Genomic DNA, 19,996 nt, shown 5'->3' on the forward strand with positions numbered 1-19,996 from the left:
CATTTTCAAGGTCTAAAATAGAAATTATATATACACATATGTATATATATATCCCACTTGTCCTTCAATAACTCTATCATGTACTGCTTTAAATTATCAATATAATAGGATGCTATTTTCTCCTTTTTTTTTTTTAATAAAAAGGAGCTAGTTGATTGGTTTGCTTTCCTGAACTGTGACCTGACAGTCACTTGTCCCCTGACTACTAAATTACTAAAGATTAGTATCTTCTTTTTGTAAGTTTAATATCTGTTCTATTTTTCCAGAATACCTTAATCAAACCATCTGCACCTATTTTGTTTTCCATCAGATAGTGCAGTTGTTCAAAAAAGCATTAGCAAACTCTGTAGAACTGACTGAGGTTAGAGCTTATCCACCATTAATTGTATACTTTCTATTGTTATTCAGTCATGAAACTTGGGAGTCTTACAAACCCATCTCAACTGACTAAGGGTACTCTAGCCAGCCACAAGCATGGGCTAAGTATTCTAATGAATATCCTTTTCCTTATTTTATTTCAAGATGATTAAATCTGAAAGCCATATTTTACTAGTAAAGCAGCAACAATCTATTAAAAGGCAAACTTTTTTCCTCCAGAAAGTCATCTTAATATAGCCATATTTCCTGATCTGTCAAAAGACTGAAGCAAAACAATGCACACAAAAGCTGTTGTAACCTGAAAAGTTCTATCCAGTTGTAAGACAGTGGTATAAAGACACAAGGGCTCATCTGGTATGCAAATATAGTTAATTGTTTTTCTAACTGTTGGAAACTCATTTGTCTAACAACCATACTGAGGCATGCTATTTTTTCTTTCTTTTTTTTTTTTCTTGTGGATATAAAGGCTACCTATAGAACAGGTTTAAGAATTTTCTCAAAAGTGAAAACTGAAGGACCTTGATTTCTGATTAAATTCCAACTCAGTATTGTGTGATAAAGGGTTTAGAAACTCAATTTTTATTCTTTGCTACCCTTTCTGATATATTTAGTGACTGCAGAGCAATTCAAATAGACAGTAAAAATGTAGCTGTATTTAGATAAATACTTCACTAACAAAACACTTAGGGAAGCAAAATAATTTGAACCTTTCTTAGGTAATTTTGCTGTTGGTGGCAGAAAGATGTGCCCTTACACCCAAAATTGTTCACATCTTCACCTGTGAACCTGCAAATATGTTATGCCATGGCAAAGGAGAATTAATGTTGCAGGTATGGCACTTGGGTTGCTAATCAACTGACCTTAAAGTTCCTGGATTTGATCCAGATGGACCCAGTGTAATCACAAGAGTCCTTTTAATATGGAAGAGGTTGATGTGTCAGTATTAGAAGGAGGTAATGTGAGAAACAAAAAAGATCTTCACCACCCAGATAATCACGATGGGGTGATCACTCACCCTGGAATGTGAAGTCAAGTGGGCCTTAGAAAGCATCACTACGAACAAAGCTGGTGGAGGTGATGGAATTCCAGTTGAGCTATTTCAAATCCTCAAAGATGATGCTGTGAAAGTGCTGCACTCAATATGCCAGCAAATCTGGAAAACTCAGCACTGGCCATGGGACTAGAAAAGGTCAGTTTTCATTCAAATCCCAAATAAAGGCAATGCCAAAGAATGCTCAAGCTAGCGCACAATTGCACTCATATCACATGCTAGTAAAGTAGTGCTCAAAATTCTCCAAGCCAGGCTTCAGCAATACGTGAACCGTGAACTTCCAGATATTCAAGCTGGTTTTAGAAAAGGCAGAGGAACCAGAGATCAAATTGCCACCATCCGCTGGATCATCGAAAAAGCAAGAGAGTTCCAGAAAAACATCTATTTCTGCTTTATTGACTATGCTAAAGCCTTTGACTGCGTGAATCACAATAAACTGTGGAAAATTCTGAAAGAGATGGGCATACCAGACCATCTGAGCTGTCTCTTGAGAAACCTGTATGCAGGTCAGGAAGCAACAGTTAGAACTGGACATGGAACAACAGACTGGTTCCAAATAGGAAAAGGAGTACGTCAAGGCTGCATATTGTCACCCTGCTTATTTAACTTATATGCAGAGTACATCATGAGAAACGCTGGGCTGGAAGAAACACAAACTGGAATCAAGATTGCCGGGAGGAATATCAATAAGCTCAGATATGCAGATGACACCACCCTTATGGCAGAAAGCGAAGACGAACTAAAAAGCCTCTTGATGAAAGTGAAAAAGGAGAGTGAAAAAGTTGGCTTAAAGCTCAACATTCAGAAAACTAAGATCATGGCATCTGGTCCCATCACTTCATGGGAAATAGATGGGGAAACAGTGGGAACCATGTCAGACTTTATTTTTTTGGGCTCCAAAATCACTGCTGATGGTGATTGCAGCCATGAAATTAAAAGACGCTTCCTCCTTGGAAGGAAGGTTATGACCAACCTAGATAGCATATTTAAAAGCAGAGACATTACTTTGTCAACAAAGGTCCATCTAGTCAAGGCTATGGTTTTTCCAGTGGTCACGTATGGATGTGAGAGTTGGAAGGTGAAGAAAGCTGAGCGCCGCAGAATTGATGCTTTTGAACTGTGGTGTTGGAGAAGAGTCTTGAGAGTCCCTTGGACTGCAAGGAGATCCAACCAGTCCATCCTAAAGGAGATCAGTCCTGGGTGTTCATTGGAAGGACTGATGTTGAAGCTGAAACTCCAATACTTTGGCCACCTCATGGGAAGAGTTGACTCATTGGAAAAAACCCTAATTCTGGGTAGGATTGGGGGCCGGAGGAGAAGGGGACGACATAGGATGAGATGGTTGGATGGCATCACTGACTTGATGGACATGGGTTTGGGTAAACTCCGGGAGTTGGTGATGGACAGAGAGGCCTGGTGTGCTGCGATTCATGGGGTTGCAAAGGGTTGGACACAACTGAGCGACTGAACTGAACTGAATGTGAGAAATACTCAATCAGCCATTCCTGTCTTTGGAGTAGGAAGTGGGTCACAAACCAAGAAATTCAGCTGATCCCTAGCAACTGGAAAAGGCAAGGAAATGGGTTCTTTTCTAGTGCCTCCAGAAGTTCTGCCACTATCTTGATTTTAGCCCCTTGAGTATCATTTTTTTTTTTTTTGAATTCATGACTTCCAGAAATGTAAGATTACAAATCTGTGTTCTTTTAAGCCACTGTTTGTGGTATTTTCTTGTTAGAGCAATAGGAAGTTAATACCCTTGCCTGAGACTTTAACTCCTAACTAAACAACATAAATTACTTATACCTGAAATCCTGATTAAATTCATTTTCAGACTCTATATGGCTGGTAGTTTTGTTTTCCACACCAATATAAAACACTTAGTTGTATTACAGAAAACTCTGCCCTCTGCCTCATTAATCTGGTCCTGTCCTTGGTCTACTGCCCCTGTTTCAAGTCAGGAATATTTGCCCATAAAGAAAGGAGAGTATGGAAAGACACCAAAAAATAGACTCTTTCCTTGGGTATAATACCAAATTAGAAAGATAAACAGCTCATAAACAGGATTAAGTCACAGGTAATGACATTTTAGCCCCCAAAGTCTTTAAAAGAATTTATTATACCCTATATATAAAAAAAAAAATCCAAATTCTTACCTTCCCCCTTTTAAAATGACCTGTCATTATGGATCACATTTTTTTGATAAAATGTCTTTTCTGTTTTTAGCTGTTTTTCTCAATTGAATTTTCACATACATTTCTTCAAGTTTGCCTTTCAGAAAAGAGATTACTAGTTACATTTTTCTTTGTAATGTGGTATAATTCTCAGAACAATGAGATTCTTAAATATTGCACATCCATGAAATTTGGTAATAAAATTTTATTCAGTTAAATGTGCATTTTGGCCATGTAAATATTCTTATTTAAAAAAAAATAAAGTATCTGTTCAAATCTTCCCATTTTAATAGAGTTGTTGCCCTAATAATTTTTATTGCATTCTCGTCTTTTTATTCTTATTAATGTGAAAGAAGTATATATGTATTTTAGAAACTACCATTTTGCTTATTTTATATAGTCTCTTCCCATTCTGTGGCTTCTTTTTTTTTTTTAGCAGTTTGTTGCAGCATTGGATATTTAATGAACTATGCCTTATCTTTGTATTTTCAGTACCAAGTCTGTGGAACACCGGATTTCCACACAGGTTTGAGTATGTCTCTAGATTCTCAGCTGTCCTTTCCAATTAAGACAAGGCTGTCTTAATTACTAAAGCTTTATTATAAATATCAATGTCTAGGAAGAAAATCCATGCTATTTTTGGCCCCTTGCTCTTCCATATAAATTTTAGAATTTGTCAAGATATAAAAAATAATAGGAATTTTCATTGGAGTTGTATTGATTCTCATAATCATTTTAGAGAAAAATAGATATTGTTACAGTTTTCTGTGTCTCAGCAATGAATTTATTTTGTCTCTATTTATTTAGGACTCCTTTAATGTCTTTCAATAAAGTTTCTTAATTTTCTTCATTATTACATATTCAATTGTGTTTATTTTCATTTTTGTATTTTTGTAACTTCTGTTAATAGGAGTCATATTTATTATGTGTTAAATTTTATAGTTTGTTTTTTCATGCCTTAGGTAAAACAATAGTAAAAATTTTTGCTATCAAACTGATTAAAAATTAGCATATTAATTAAAGTTAAGCAGTTAACTGAAACTTCCTATATGTAACATTTTCTTAAACTAAAATATCATTAAAATAAATATTAATAACACTAAAAATTCTTGTAAAAGGATTTCTCATGATTTCATTTAGAGACTTAATAAAGTGTGAATTAACACAAGGAAGATTTTTGTACAATTTTTTTTCTTTAGTATGTTAAGTGTCAGAGGATGTTGGAGGTTTCAGAACTATTTAAAAGTAATTTTTTCTACATACTCCTTTCATTCTTCTTCATACTCTTTTATGGAAATCCATATTCATTAAAAGGTACCCAAAGAAGTTAGAATTGGCACTTTAATCTGTGGACTAATTATTGGTTCCATTGTTTAATTTTTTTTTTCATTTACAATCAATTTCAACAGCACACAGCACATTTGACAGAGTTGACTTTTTTTTTTAATTCTATATTTAGCATATCATTAAAGCTCCAGGTTGCTATATTTCCTTCTGATGTTGCGTCAGAAATCTTATCAGATATCAATATCACTTTGCTTCTTGATTGATTCCTAACATTGTGTTTCCAGATAACTACTTGATGCATTAGTTTGCTCAAATGTTATTTTAAGCTTTCTAAACTAAAATCATAGCTGTAGCCACCCTACAGCTTCTTTACCTAAGCCTAACTGGTTCCTAGAGATAGGTAACTATTTTTTTCTGGGTGACTTCAGTCATTACACAAGTGCTCTACAAGGCACTCATGTTTTGCTTGTTGGAAAATGCCCATCTTCTTATCTGTTATGGCTTAGGTCTTGTCTGTTGCAGGAATACTATACTCTGATAGTTTGATTGCAATTGGGCTTTTATGAAAAACTCAATACAGAATTATTTCTAAAGCCCATGCCTTTTTAGTGTTATTTATTATTAGCTCTTCCTATTACTTTCTGGTACTACACACTAGAAATGATATTAGAATTTTTTATTAAGAGAAAAAAAATCAGAAATTGCATTCTAAGTTTCTGATAATGGAATAGATATTTGTGAGCACAATGAGCAAAACCAAATATTTAGGCTTTTGTATATTGAGAATTTAATAATAATATATTTCCACAGAAGAAATTGAAGCATTCTGGTTTTTTGCTTAATTTAATATGCTATCAAAATTTTCTCTGATTAGTAAACAATATTTTTAATGAGGACAGTGATACAGTTAGAAAGTGTCATGTTAAATGTTCAGCGACAAAAACCAAAATAAAACATGCTAGAATGGACATTGCTGTAGAATGTAAACCATTTTCAAGTTATAATATATTCTACATAGGTATTCAAAAATAAAATAAGATGAAATAAAATTTTTAGTTTTTATTTGTATACAAGGTTCTTTATTAGAACACATTTTGAATTTTCAAAAATACTTAAAACCTCTGGATATTAGCAAGTTTACTAACTCTAAATTATTTTATAGTTAATATAGATAACAACAGAGCTGTCTCTAATTAGTGCTCAGTGGTTTAGTAAAAACTGTTAGTAGGATATCCTGGAAAAGAGAATCATTTACAATTTTCAGTTGGCTATAGACTAGTCTTTCACAAAAGCAGTAAGTTTTAGTTATGAAACATTAGGCTCAGTTATAAGGATTTTGCCTAACTCATTTTTTTTTTTTGAAGAAAATCTTTTTTTTTTTTTTTTAATAAATTTATTTATTTTAGTTGGGGGCTAATTACTTTACAATATTGTAATAGTTTTTGCCATACATTGACATGAATCAGTCATGGGTTTACATGTGTTCCCCTTCCTGGACCCCCCACCCACCTCCCTCCCCATCCCATCCCTCTGGGTCATCCCATTGCCCCGGCCCTGAGCCCTTGCCTCATGCATCGAACATGGAATGGTGTTCTGTTTCACATACGATAATATACATGTTTCAATGCTATTCTCCCAGAACGTCCCACCCTCACCTTCTCCCTCAGAGTCCATAAAATTGTTCCATGCATCTGTGTCTCTTATTCTGTCTCGCATATAGGGTTATTGTTACCATCTTTCAAATTCCATATATATGCATTAGTATACTGTATTGTTGTTTTTCTTTCTGGCTTACTTCACTCTGTATAATGGGCTCCAGTTTCATCCATCTCAGTAGAACCGATTCAAATGTATTTTTTTTAATGGCTGAGTAATATTCCATTGTGTATATGTACCACAGCTTCCTTATCCATTCGTCTGCTGATGGACATCTAGGTTGCTTCCATGTCCTGGCTATTGTAAACAGTGCTGCGATGAACATTGGGGTACACGTGTCTCTTTCAATTCTGGTTTCCTCGGGGTATATGCCCAGCAGTGGGATTGCTGGGTCATATGGCAGTTCTATTCCCAGTTTTTTAAGGAACCTCCACACTGTTCTCCAGAGTGGCTGTACTAGTTTGCATTCCCACCAACAGTGTAAGAGGGTTCCCTTTTCTCCACACCCTCTCCAGCATTTATTGCTTGTAGACTTTTGGATAGCAGCCATTCTGACTGGTGTGAAATGATACCTCATTGAGGTTTTGATTTGCATTTCTCTAATAATGAGTGATGTTGAGCATCTTTTCATGTGTTTGTTAGCCATCTGTATGTCTTCTTTGGAGAAATGTCTGTTTAGTTCTTTGGCCCATTTTTTGATTGGGTCGTTTATTTTTCTGGAATTCAGCTGCAGAAGTTGCTTGTATATTTTTGAGATTAATTGTTTGTCTGTTGCTTCATTTGCTATTATTTTCTCCCATTCTGAAGGCTGTCTTTTCACCTTGCTTATAGTTTCCTTTGTTGTGCAAAAGCTTTTAATTTTAATTAGGTCCCATTTGTTTATTTTTGCTTTTATTTCCAATATTCTGGGAGGTGGGTCATGGAGGATCCTGCTGTGATTTATGTCGGAGAGTGTTTTGCCTATGTTTTCCTCTAGGAGTTTTATAGTTTCTGGTCTTACGTTTAGATCTTTAATCCATTTTGAGTTTATTTTTGTGTATGGTGTTAGAAAGTGTTCTAGTTTCATTCCTTTACAAGTGGTTGACCAGTTTTCCCAGCACCACTTGTTAAAGAGATTGTCTTTTCTCCATTGTATATTCTTGCCTCCTTTGTCGAAGATAAGGTGTCCATATGTGCGTGGGTTTATCTCTGGGCTTTCTATTTTGTTCTATTGATCTATATTTCTATCTTTGTGCCAGTACCATACTGTCTTGATGACTGTGGCTTTGTAGTAGAGCCTGAAGTCAGGCAGGTTGATTCCTCCAGTTCCATTCTTCTTCCTCAAGATTGCTTTGGCTATTCGAGGTTTCTTATGTTTCCATACAAATTGTGAGATGATTTGTTCTAGTTCTGTGAAAAATATCATTGGTAGCTTGATAGGGATTGCATTGAATCTATAGATTGCTTTGGGTAGTATACTCATTTTCACTATATTAATTCTTCCAATCCATGAACACGGTATATTTCTCCATCTGTTTGTGTCCTCTTTGATTTCTTTCATCAGTGTTTTATAGTTTTCTATATATAAGTCTTTTGTTTCTTTAGGTAGATATATTCCTAAGTATTTTATTCTTTTTGTTGCAATGGTGAATGGTATTGTTTCCTTAATTTCTCTTTCTGTTTTCTCATTATTGGAGTATAGGAATGCAAGGGATTTCTGTGTGTTAATTTTATATCCTGCAACTTTACTATATTCATTGATCAACTCTAGTAATTTTCTAGTAGAGTCTTTAGGGTTTTCTATGTAGAGGATCATGTCATCTGCAAACAGTGAGAGTTTTACTTCTTCTTTTCCTATCTGTATTCCTTTTATTTCTTTTTCAGTTCTGATTGCTGTGGCCAAAACTTCCAAAACTATGTTGAATAGTAGTGGTGAGAGTGGGCATCCTTGCCTTGTTCCTGACTTTAGGGGAAATGCTTTCAATTTTTCATCATTGAGGGTAATGTTTGCTGTGGGTTTGTCATATATAGCTTTTATTATGTTGAGATATGTTCCTTCTATTCCTGCTTTCTGGAGGGTTTTTTATCATAAATGGATGCTGAATTTTGTCAAAGGCTTTTTCTGCATCTATTGAGATAACCATATGGTTTTTTTCTTTCAATTTGTTAATGTGGTGTATTACATTGATTGCTTTGCGGATGTTAAAAAAACCTTGCATTCCTGGGATAAAGCCCACTTGGTCATGATGTATGATCTTTTTAATATGATGTTGGATTCTGTTTGCTAGAATTTTATTAAGGATTTTTGCATCTATGTTCATCAGTGATATTGGCCTGTAGTTTTCCTTTTTTGTGACATCTTTGTCTGGTTTTGGAATTAGGGTGATGGTGGCCTCATAGAATGAGTTTGGAAGTTTACCATCTTCTGCAATTTTCTGGAAGAGTTTGAGTAGGATAGGTGTTAGCTCTTCTCTAAATTTTTGGTAGAATTCCGCTGTGAAGCCGTCTGGTCCTGGGCTTTTGTTTGCTGGAAGATTTCTGATTACAGTTTCGATTTCCGTGCTTGTGATGGGTCTGTTAAGATCTTCTATTTCTTCCTGGTTCAGTTTTGGAAAGTTATACTTTTCTAAGAATTTGTCCATTTCTTCCAAGTTGTCCATTTTATTGCCATATAGCTGTTGGTAGTAGTCTCTTATGATCCTTTGTATTTCTGTGGAGTCTGTTGTGGTCTCTCCATTTTCATTTCTAATTTTGTTGATCTGATTCTTCTCCCGTTGTTTCTTGATGAGTCTGGCTAATGGCTTGTCAATTTTGTTTATCTTCTCGAAAAACCAGCTTTTAGTTTTGTTGATTTTTGCTCTGGTCTCTTTTGTTTCTTTTGCATTTATTTCTGCCCTAATTTTTAAGATTTCTTTCCTTCTACTGACCCTGGGGTTTTTCATTTCTTCCTTCTCTAGTTGCTTTAGGTGTAGAGTTAGTTGATTTATTTGATTTTTTTCTTGTTTCTTGAGGTACGCCTGTATTGCTATGAACCTTCCCCTTAGTATTGCTTTTACAGTGTCCCATAGGTTTTGGGTTGTTGTGTTTTCATTTTCATTCGTTTCTATGCATAATTTGATTTCTTTTTTGATTTCTTCTGTGATTTGTTGGTTATTCAGAAGTGTGTTGTTTAGCCTCCATATGTTGGAATTTTTAATAGTTTTTTTCCTGTAATTGAGGTCTAATCTTACTGCATTGTGGTCAGAGAAGATGGCTGGGATGATTTCAATTTTTTTGGATTTACCAAGGCTAGATTTATGGCCCAGGATGTGATCTATCCTGGAGAAAGTTCCATGTGCACTTGAGAAAAAGGTAAAATTGATTGTTTTGGGGTGGAAAGTCCTGTAAATATCAATTAAATCTAATTTGTCTATTGTATCATTTAAAGTTTGTGTTTCCTTGTTAATTTTCTGTTTAGTTGATCTATCCATATGCGTGAGTGGAGTATTAAAGTCTCCCACTATTATTGTGTTATTGTTAATTTCCCCTTTCATACTTGTTAGTATTTGCCTTATATATTGTGGTGCTCCTATGTTGGGTGCATATATATTTATGATTGTTACGTCTTCTTCTTGGATTGAACCTTTGATCTTTATGTAGTGTCCTTCTTTGTCCCTTTTCACATCCTTTATTTTAAAGTCTATTTTATCTGAAATGAGTATTGCGACTCCTGCTTTCTTTTGGTCTCCGTTTGCATGAAATATGTTTTTCCATCCCTTCACTTTCAGCCTGTGTGTGTCCCTAGTTTTGAGGTGGGTCTCTTGTAGACAGCATATATAGGGGTCTTGTTTTTGTATCCATTCAGCAAGCCTTTGTCTTTTGGTTGGGGCATTCAACCCATTTACATTTAAGGTAATTATTGATAAGTATGATCCCGTTGCCATTTACTTTGTTGTTTTGAGTTCGTGTTGAAACATCCTTTCTGTGTTTCCTGTTTAGAGAAGATCCTTTAGCATTTGTTGGAGAGCTGGTTTGGTGGTGCTGAATTCCCTCAGCTCTTGCTTGTCTGTAAAGCTTTTGAATTCTCCTTCATATCTGAATGAGATCCTTGCTGGGTACAGTAATCTGGGTTGTAGTTTATTCTCTTTCATTACTTTAAGTATGTCCTGCCATTCCCTTCTAGCCTGAAGGGTTTCTATTGAAAGATCAGCTGTTATCCTTATGGGGATCCCCTTGTGTGTTATTTGTTGTTTTTCCCTTGCTGCTTTTAATATTTGTTCTTTGTGTTTGATCTTTGTTAATTTGATTAATATGTGTCTTGGGGTGTTTCGCCTTGGGTTTATCCTGTTTGGAACTCTCTGGGTTTCTTGGACTTCTGTGACTATTTCTTTCCTCATTTTAGGGAAATTTTCAACTGTTATCTCCTCGAGTATTTTTTCATGGCCTTTCCTTTTATCTTCTTCTTCTGGGACTCCTATGATTCGAATGTTGGGGCGTTTCATATTGTCCCAGAGGTCCCGGAGGTTTTCCTCATTTCTTTTGATTCTTTTTTCTTTTTTCCTCTCTGCTTCGTTTATTTCCATCATTCTATCTTCTACCTCACTTATCCTATCTTCTGCCTCCGTTATTCTACTGTTGGTTCCCTCCAGAGTGTCTTTTATCTCCTTTATTTCATTATTCATTCTATATTGACTCCTTTTTATTTCTTCTAAGTCCTTGATAAACATTTCTTGCATCTTCTCAATCTTTGTCTCCAGGCTATTTATCTGTAACTCCATTTTGCTTTCAAGATTTTGGATCATTTTTATTATCATTATTCTAAATTCTTTTTCAGATAGATTCCCTATCTCCTCCTCTGTTGTTTGGCTTTGTGGGCATTTCTCATTTTCCTTTACTTGCTGAGTATATCTCTGCCTTTTCATCTTGTTTAGATTGCTGTGTTAGGCGTGGCCCTTCTGTATTCTGGTAGTATGAAGTTCCTCTTTATTGTGGAGGTTTCTCACTGCGGTTGGGGTTGGACAGGTGGCTTGTCAAGGCTTCCTGGTTGGGGGAGCTTGTGTCGGTGTTCTGGTGGGTGGAGCTGGATTTCTGCTCTTTAGAGTTGCCTAACTCATTTTGTCTTATGAACCAAAGAGAAATGGAAATTGTTTGCAGCTATTTGACAAATTTTTATCAACCCATGGTGTACTGGAGTCATGTTATAATGAGAGTTGATGGTGCTCATCTCTGTAATTCTGTGTTCAGCGGCATTATATTGGTAACTTGAGATCAACCATGGTGGGAGTATTTATACCCCGGAAATTGGCAAATGCTACAAATCATGTTTTGTTTTTTTTTATCAACTAGAATGCTGTTTGTTAAACATTATTAGCATACCTCTGATAATAATCCACATTTTATTAATTTAATCTTCATAATTAACTAACAATGTGGGTTGTTATCACCATTTTATAAAAGAGAAAATTGATAGAGACTAATTTTCTGAGGATTTTATGCACAGTAGAGTCAGGATTCAAACCCAAGTCTCTCTGATCCCATGTATAATTAATTTGTAAATTTAATTATTTATTAATAAAATCAATAAATCAATAAAAAATTTATCCTGTTTCCTTGTTGAGATGGGTGTTTAGGCCATATTTTAATATTACTCAAGGCCTACCTTGAAGTAGTAGTAGTAGTAGTTGTTGTTGTTTAGTTGCTAAGTTGTGTCCAACTCTTTGCAACCCCATGGAATTCTCCAGGCTCCTCTGTCCATGGGATTTTCCAGGCAAGAATACTGGAGTGGGTTACCATTATTTGCAGGATGGCTTGAAGAAAAGAGGAAACTAGAAGAAGAAAACAAGTATGAGGTTTATTTTGGTAAATCTATATGCAGAAAAAGATGAGTAAAGAGCTGACAGAGAAAGCATAGATCATATTTCTTGATTGTTTGGAATATCCTTCTTGTTACTCTCAGCACTGGATGAATGATTTAGCAATCCATTGTAAAATAAATCAATATTAATATTGAATTATGACTAACGTAAGTATCAATATTAATGCTAACATCACTATCATTGCTATTACTACTTCTACCATGTTTTCAGTGCTTACTGTGGCCCAGGCTTGTGCAAAATAGTTTTTTTTTGGGGGGGGAGGGGGTTTGTATTTTGGATTTTGTTTTATTTATTGAGGTAAAATTGATGGATAACAGTGTATTGATTTCAGGTATACCACATAGTAATTCCATGTTTGTATACATTGCAAAATGATCACCACAATAAGTCTACTTATCACCCATGACCAGTGGCCAAAAAATGTTTTTCTTGTGATGAGGACTTTTAAGATCTACTCTCATAGATCTTTCAAATGTACAACAGTATTATTATTTTTTTAAATTTTTTTTAATTTATTTATTTTAATTGGAGGCTGATTACTTTACAATATTGTGGTGATTTTTGCCATACATTCACATGAATCAGCCAGGGGTGTACATGTGTTCCCCATCTTGAATCTCCCTCCCACCTCCCTCACCATTCCATCCCTCAGGGTCATCCCAGTGCACCAGCCCTGAACACCCTGTCTCATGCATCGGACCTGAAATAGCAATATCTTATTTGAATCAACCATGTATATAACACCTGCTCTGTGTAAAGCATTGTTAAAGTCTCAAAACTTCATGAAGAGGTGTTAGGGACTGAATGTTTATATCGCCCCCAAATTCTCAAGTTGAGATGGTAACCCCCCAGTGTGAAGATATTGGGAGATGAGGCCTTTGGAAGGTGTTTAGGTCATAAGGGTTGAGCGTCATGAATGGAATTAGTGCCCTACAAACTGACCAGAGCAGTCTCTTTCTCTTTCTAACATGTGAGGACACAGTCAGGATGGGTGTCTATGAATCAGGAAGGGTTCCTTCACCACACACAAAATGTGCGGGCAACATGATAGCAGACTCCCTAGCCTTCAGAACTGTGAGAAACAAATATTGTTAAGCTACCTAGTTTATGATATTTTTGTTATAGAAGTCCTAAATGACTAAAACAGCTTGTATTATTGTACTGTTGTAAAATGGGACTCTAGTTTGTAAGTGAGAAAAACAAGCTTTAGAGAAGCTTCCCAATTTGTTTAATATTGAATGGTCTAGACTCTCTCTTAACCTTATCTTGTTAATGTGTGATTTACTAAACTGCTAGAACTCCCTTGCAGTTTTCTCTAAGACAATGCAACTGTGCATGACTAATATGACATTTTGACCCGATAGGTCTTGAAATGATACGGGGAGGACCATCCTGCCCACTTAACTTCTGAGAGGAAGATTTATAAATCCATGACCAAAGGGTGACATGTTATAATGCAAAACCTTCTCCTTTGGCTATGTGAAGCCAAGATGTAAATAAAAATTCACCTTTACAAAATCCATAGCTTTTTAATCTCTGTTTCTACAGAGAATGAAAGAGACCACAAGGAGACGATAACAAGGGGTTCAACACACAGGAAATGATTTAACAGCTACTGAACAGTTCTATGGAGAAGGCACTGGCAACCCACTCCAGTACTCTTGCCTGGAGAATCCCATGGGCGGAGGAACCTGGTAGGCTGCAGTCCATTGGGTCGCTAAGAGTCAGACACGACTGAGTGTCTTGACTTTCACTTTTCACTTTCATGCATTGGAGAAGGAAATGGCAACCCACTCCAGTGTTCTTGCCTAGAGAATCCCAGGGACGGGGGAGCCTGGTGGGCTGCCGTCTATGGGGTCGCACAGAGTCGGACACGACTGAAGCGACTTAGCAGCAGCAGCAGCAGCAGAACAGTTCTAATTGTTCTAAGAGCTGAAATGAAAATCAATATTTTAAATATTAAGAAGTCCAGTAGGCATTTTCATTTCTAATTTTGATGGGATTTTGAATTGGAGTGGAGTCTTGACTTCACTCCTTAAATTTTCTTTGTCTGGCACTATAGAAAATGCATTTCATTCAATGAAATTATACAAGATATAAGATTTTTATTATTTTTCTTTTGGTTTCTCGTAATAAAAATGCCGTATTTATTTCAAAACATGTGTTGTTACTTCAGCCAATACATACTAAATGTAAGGTTTTTGAGCATCATGGTGATGACAAACCAGGCAATTTAGTGGTCTCATGATTCAGACTTGAAGCAGCCCAGAGTGAATGCTATATAACACCACATCCTCAAACTATGGAAGACCATAATTAAATTGTCAATTCTAGGTTTATTTTCTTTCTCTCAGTATATGTCTCAAAAAATAATCGCAGTTTTGACTTTCATAGGAGTTTTGATTGCTCTATATCTGTTGGAAAGCCTATAATTCTTCATCGTTTCACAGCTCCATTAGAGATAAAGGGGAGAATGCAAGGCAACGATTTGAGAACAATATACAAGACTGGATGGAGCTAGTGGCATGATGTACTTTCACTTTATAATACAAAAGGCATTGCAGAGATCATTGTTCTTCTTTTGAAGCTCTTCATAATACTTACAAAGTAACTTCAAAAACAAGCTAGAATAAACTTAAAGCAAACCAGAAAATGGTTATTTTAAAGTTTTCTTTTTTGTTATTAATCAAAAATATTAGGGCACATAAAACCAAAAATATGTCTTGGATGCTTTTGAGTTTTAAAGTGTTATTTCTATTAATCATTAATTATGACAATTAGTATGTGTTAAATGATCATTACTTGTCAGATGCTGTTTTAAGTAGTCTATGTAGATTCTCTTGCTTGAAATTTCCATTGTTATTAGCAGAAGCTTCCATACTTATTTCTGTAAGAATATTATCATGAAACATAACATCTGAACTGCCTCACAAAATAGATATTTTGAGTCAGAATTTATTTTTTCAACAAATGTTTATTGAATGTTAGCTATATAGGATATCTTATTTAAATTCTAGGTAATAAGAGAGACTAAACTTCTGCCCTTATGTACCATATATTCTAGAAAGTGAGACACAAAATAAATAAGTACATAATATTATAGGTAGCAAGACGTGAAATAAAAGAAAATAGAATGGAGTGATGGGATAATGAGTGATATGGTTGCTATTCCAGGTAAATTAATGAGAGACTTTTTTCCCCTGAGAGGTGCCTTTCGAGTAGAGGTGTAGATGAATATTTAGGGTGAGAGTGTTCAGGGAAGAAGGCGCAGCAAGTCCAAAGACTCAGAGATTGGAACGTACAAGGAAGCTGGATGGCTGGAAGGGAATGGGCAGAGAGAAAGTGGGAGGAAGTTAGGTCAGAGAGGCAGCCAGGAGTCAGCTGATGAAACACTTTGCAGGTCAGGATCACACAGACACATGCACTTTTAACTGCCTTGTCTCTTTTGTTTCTTTGTAATTGTTTGGAAACATCACATTCTAATTAAATAAAAATGTCTGTCTACTCTAAGACTGAATTATTTGAGCTGAAATTTGGAGAAAAACAAAAAACATTATTCTGACTGATCTCATTTTAAATCCATGGTCACCAGCTACAGGTGAGTGGGATCAAGAATTCTGATATGAACTTGTTAACTATGAGATGCTTATTATAAATTCAGATGGAGGTGCAGAAGTGGATAAAAAGTAAGAAGTGTAGGGTGGGAGATGTGGGGTGATGGTAAAAATTTGAGTTATTTCTATGTAAATGGCAGGTGAGGGGATAAACATGGCTAGAAAATAGTCCAGAGACTGAGTCCTCAGGGACACCAAAATTTAGAATGTAAATAGAAAATGTGCTTCCTTGGTGGTTCAGTAATATAGAATCCACCTGCCAGTGTAGGAGACATGGATTTGATCCCTGGATTGGAAAGATTCCTGGAGAAAGAAATGGCAACTCACTCCAGTATACGTGCCTGGGAAATCTCATGGACAGAAGAGCCTGGCGGGCTACAGTCCATGGGGTTACAAAAGAGTCAGACATGACTTAGCCTCTAAACAACAACAAACAGAAGATGCGGCAAAGGAGGCTAACATGGTGATGAGTTGAGTAGGAAATAACTCAGAGGTTTGTGGCATCCTCGATGTCAAGTGAAGACAGTGTTCTGAGTAAAATGAAGTGATCAGCTATGTCATATACTGTGGGATAGTTGGGTAAGAAGGACTTGATCATTAGATTTGGCAATCTGGATGTCTTTACAGGGGCAAGTCTAATGGAAACAGGTTTGAGAGGATATGCAAAGTGGTGAGGTAGAGTTTGCAAGTTTGCACAACACTGAAGGAATATTGTTAGAAAGGGGATTGAAAAGAGAGTGGCAGTTAGAACAACATAGAGAATTCAGGAAGGGTTTTTTTAAAATATAAATTTATTTATTTTAATTGGAAGCTAATTACTTTACAATATTGTAGTGGTTTTGCCATACATTGAAATGGATCCTCCACTGGTGTACATGTGTTCCCTATCCCAAACCCCCCTCCCATCTCCCTCCCCATCCCAGCCCTCAGGGTCATCCCAGTGCACCAGCCCTGAGCACTGGGTCTCATGCATCGAACCAGGACTGGCAATCCATTTCACATATGATAATATACATGTTTCAATGCCATTCTCTCAAATCATCCCACCCTCGTCCTCTCCCACAGAGTCCAAAAGACTGTTCTATACATCTGTGTCTTGCTGTCTCACATATAGGGTTATCGTTACCGTCTTTCTAAATTCCATATATATGCGTTAGTATACTATATTGGTGTTTTTCTTTCTGGCTTACTTCACTCTGTATAATAGGCTCCAGTTTCATCCACCTCAGTAGAACTGATTAAAATGTATTCTTTTTAATGGCTGAGTAATATTCCACTGTGTATATGTAGCACTGCTGATGGCATCTAGGTTGCTTCCATATCCTGGCTATTGTAAAGAGTGCTGTGATGAACATTGCGGTACATGTGTCTCTTTCAATTCTGGTTCACTCGGTGTATATGCCCAGCAGTGGAATTGCTGGGTCATATGGAAGTTCTACTTCCAGTTTTTTAAGGAATCTCCACACTGTTCTCCATAGTGAATATACTAGTTTGCATTCCCACCAACAGTGTTAAGAGGGTTCCCTTTTCTCCACACCCTCTCCAGCATTTATTGCTTGTAGACTTTTGGATAGCAGCCATTCTGACTGGCGTGAAATGGTACCTCGTTGTGGTTTTGATTTGCATTTCTCTGATCATGAGTGATGTTGAGCATCTTTTCATGTGTTTGTTAGCCATCTGTATGTCTTCTTTGGAGAAATGTCTGTTTAGTTCTTTGGCCCATTTTTTGATTGGGTCATTTATTTTTCTGGAATTCAGCTGCAGGAGTTGCTTGTATATTTTTGAGATTAATTCTTTGTCCATTGCTTCGTTTGCTATTATTTTCTCCCATTCTGAAGGCTGTCTTTTCACCTTGCTTATGGTTTCCTTCATTGTGCAAAAGCTTTTAATTTTAATTAGGTCCCATTTGTTTATTTTTGCTTTTATTTCCAATACTCTGGGAGGTGGGTCATAGAGGATCCTGCTGTGATTTTGTCAGAGTGTTTTCCCTATGTTTTCCTCTAGGAGTTTTATAGTTCCTGGTCTTACGTTTAGATCTTTAATCCATTTTGAGTTTATTTTTGTGTATGGTGTTAGAAAGTGTTCTGGTTTCATTCTTTTACAAGTGGTTGACCAGTTTTCCCAGCACCACTTGTTAAAGAGATTGTCTTTTCTCCATTGTGTGTTCTTGCCTCCTTTGTCGAAGATAAGGTGTCCATAGGTGCGTGGATTTATCTCTGGGCTTTCTATTTTGTTCCATTGATCTATATTTCTGTCTTTGTGCCAGTACCATACTATCTTGATGACTGTGGCTTTGTAGTAGAGCCTGAAGTCAGGCAGGTTGATTCCTCCAGTTCCATTCTTCTTTCTCAAGATTGCTTTGGCTATTTGAGTTTTTTTCTATTTCCATACAAATTGTGAAATTATTTGTTCTAGTTCTGTGAAAAATACCATTGGTAACTTGATAGGGATTGCACTGAATTTATAGATTGCTCTGGGTAGTATACTCATTTTCACTATATTGATTCTTCCAATCCATGAACATGGTATATTTCTCCATCTATTTGTGTCCTCTTTGATTTCTTTCATCAGTGTTTTATAGTTTTCTATATATAGGTCTTTTTGCTTCTTTAGGTAGATATATTCCTAAGTATTTTATTCTTTTCATTTCAATGGTGAATGGAGTTGTTTCCTTAATTTCTCTTTCTATTTTCTCATTGTTAGTGTATAGGAACGCAAGGGATTTCTGTGTGTTGGTTTTATATCCTGCAACTTTACTATATTCATTGATTAGCTCTAGTAATTTTCTGGTGGAGTCTTTAGGGTTTTCTATGTACAGGATCATGTCATCTGCAAACAGTGAGAGTTTTACTTCTTCTTTTCCTATCTGGATTCCTTTTATTTCTTTCTCTCTCTGATTGCTGTGGCCAAAACTTCCAAAACTATGTTGATTATTAGTGGTGAGAGTGGGCATCCTTGTCTTGTTCCTGACTTTAGGGGAAATGCTTTCAGTTTTTCACCATTGAGAATAAGGTTTGCTGTGGGTTTGTCATATATAGCTTTTATTATGTTGAGGTATGTTCCTTCTATTCCTGCTTTCTGGAGGGTTTTTATCATAAACGGATGCTGAATTTTGTTAAAGGCTTTCTCTGTACCTATTGAGATAATCATATGGTCTTTATCTTTCAATTTGTTAATGTGGTGTATTATGTTGATTGATTTGTGGGTATTGAAGAATCCTTGCATCCCTGGGATAAAGCCCACTTGGTCATGATGTATGATCTTTTTAATATGTTGTTGGATTCTGTTTGCTAGAATTTTGTTAAGGATTTTTGCATCTATGTTCACCAGTGATATTGGCCTGTAGTTTTCTTTTCTTTTTTTTTGTGGCATCTTTGTCTGGTTTTGGTATTAGGGTGATGGTGGCCTCATAGAATGAGTTTGGAAGTTTACCTTCCTCTGCAATTTTCTGGAAGAGTTTGAGTAGGATAGCTCTTCTGTAAATTTTTGGTAGAATTCAGCTGTGAAGCCGTCTGGTCCTGGACTTTTGTTTGCTGGAAGATTTCTGTTTACAGTTTCGATTTCCGTGCTTGTGATGGGTCTGTTAAGATCTTCTATTTCTTCCTGGTTCAGTTTTGGAAAGTTGTACTTTTCTAAGAATTTGTCCATTTCTTCAAAGATGTCCATTTTATTGTTATATAGTTACTGATAGTAGTCTCTTATGATCCTTTGTATTTCTGTGTTGTCTGTTGTGATCTCTCCATTTTCATTTCTAATTTTTTTGATTTGATTCTTCTCCCTTTGTTTCTTGATGAATGTGGCTAATGGTTTGTCAATTTTATTTATCTTGTCAAAGAACCAGCTTTCAGCTTTGTTGATTTTTGCTATGGTCTCTTTTGTTTCTTTTGCATTTACCTCTGCCCTAATTTTTAAGATTTTGCCCTAATTTTTAACATTTCTTTACTTCTACTAACCCGGGGGTTCTTCATTTCTTCCTTTTCTAGTTGCTTTAGGTGTAGAGTTAGG

General features: G+C 36.0%; 1 long non-coding RNA gene across 1 annotated transcript; it reads left to right on the top strand.

Moving 5' to 3' along the window:
- The first annotated feature begins 13,321 nt into the window (after positions 1-13,321).
- On the top strand, positions 13,322-15,030 carry LOC145521288 (uncharacterized). The gene is made up of 3 exons (XR_014065296.1): positions 13,322-13,451; positions 13,926-14,071; positions 14,828-15,030. It is a non-coding gene; the product is annotated as an uncharacterized LOC145521288 (long non-coding RNA).
- Positions 15,031-19,996: the final 4,966 nt, after the last annotated feature.

The sequence above is a fragment of the Giraffa tippelskirchi genome, chromosome 1 (assembly GCF_054371585.1).
Source record: "Giraffa tippelskirchi isolate mGirTip1 chromosome 1, T2T-mGirTip1v1.2.pri, whole genome shotgun sequence".
NCBI lineage: Eukaryota > Metazoa > Chordata > Mammalia > Artiodactyla > Giraffidae > Giraffa > Giraffa tippelskirchi.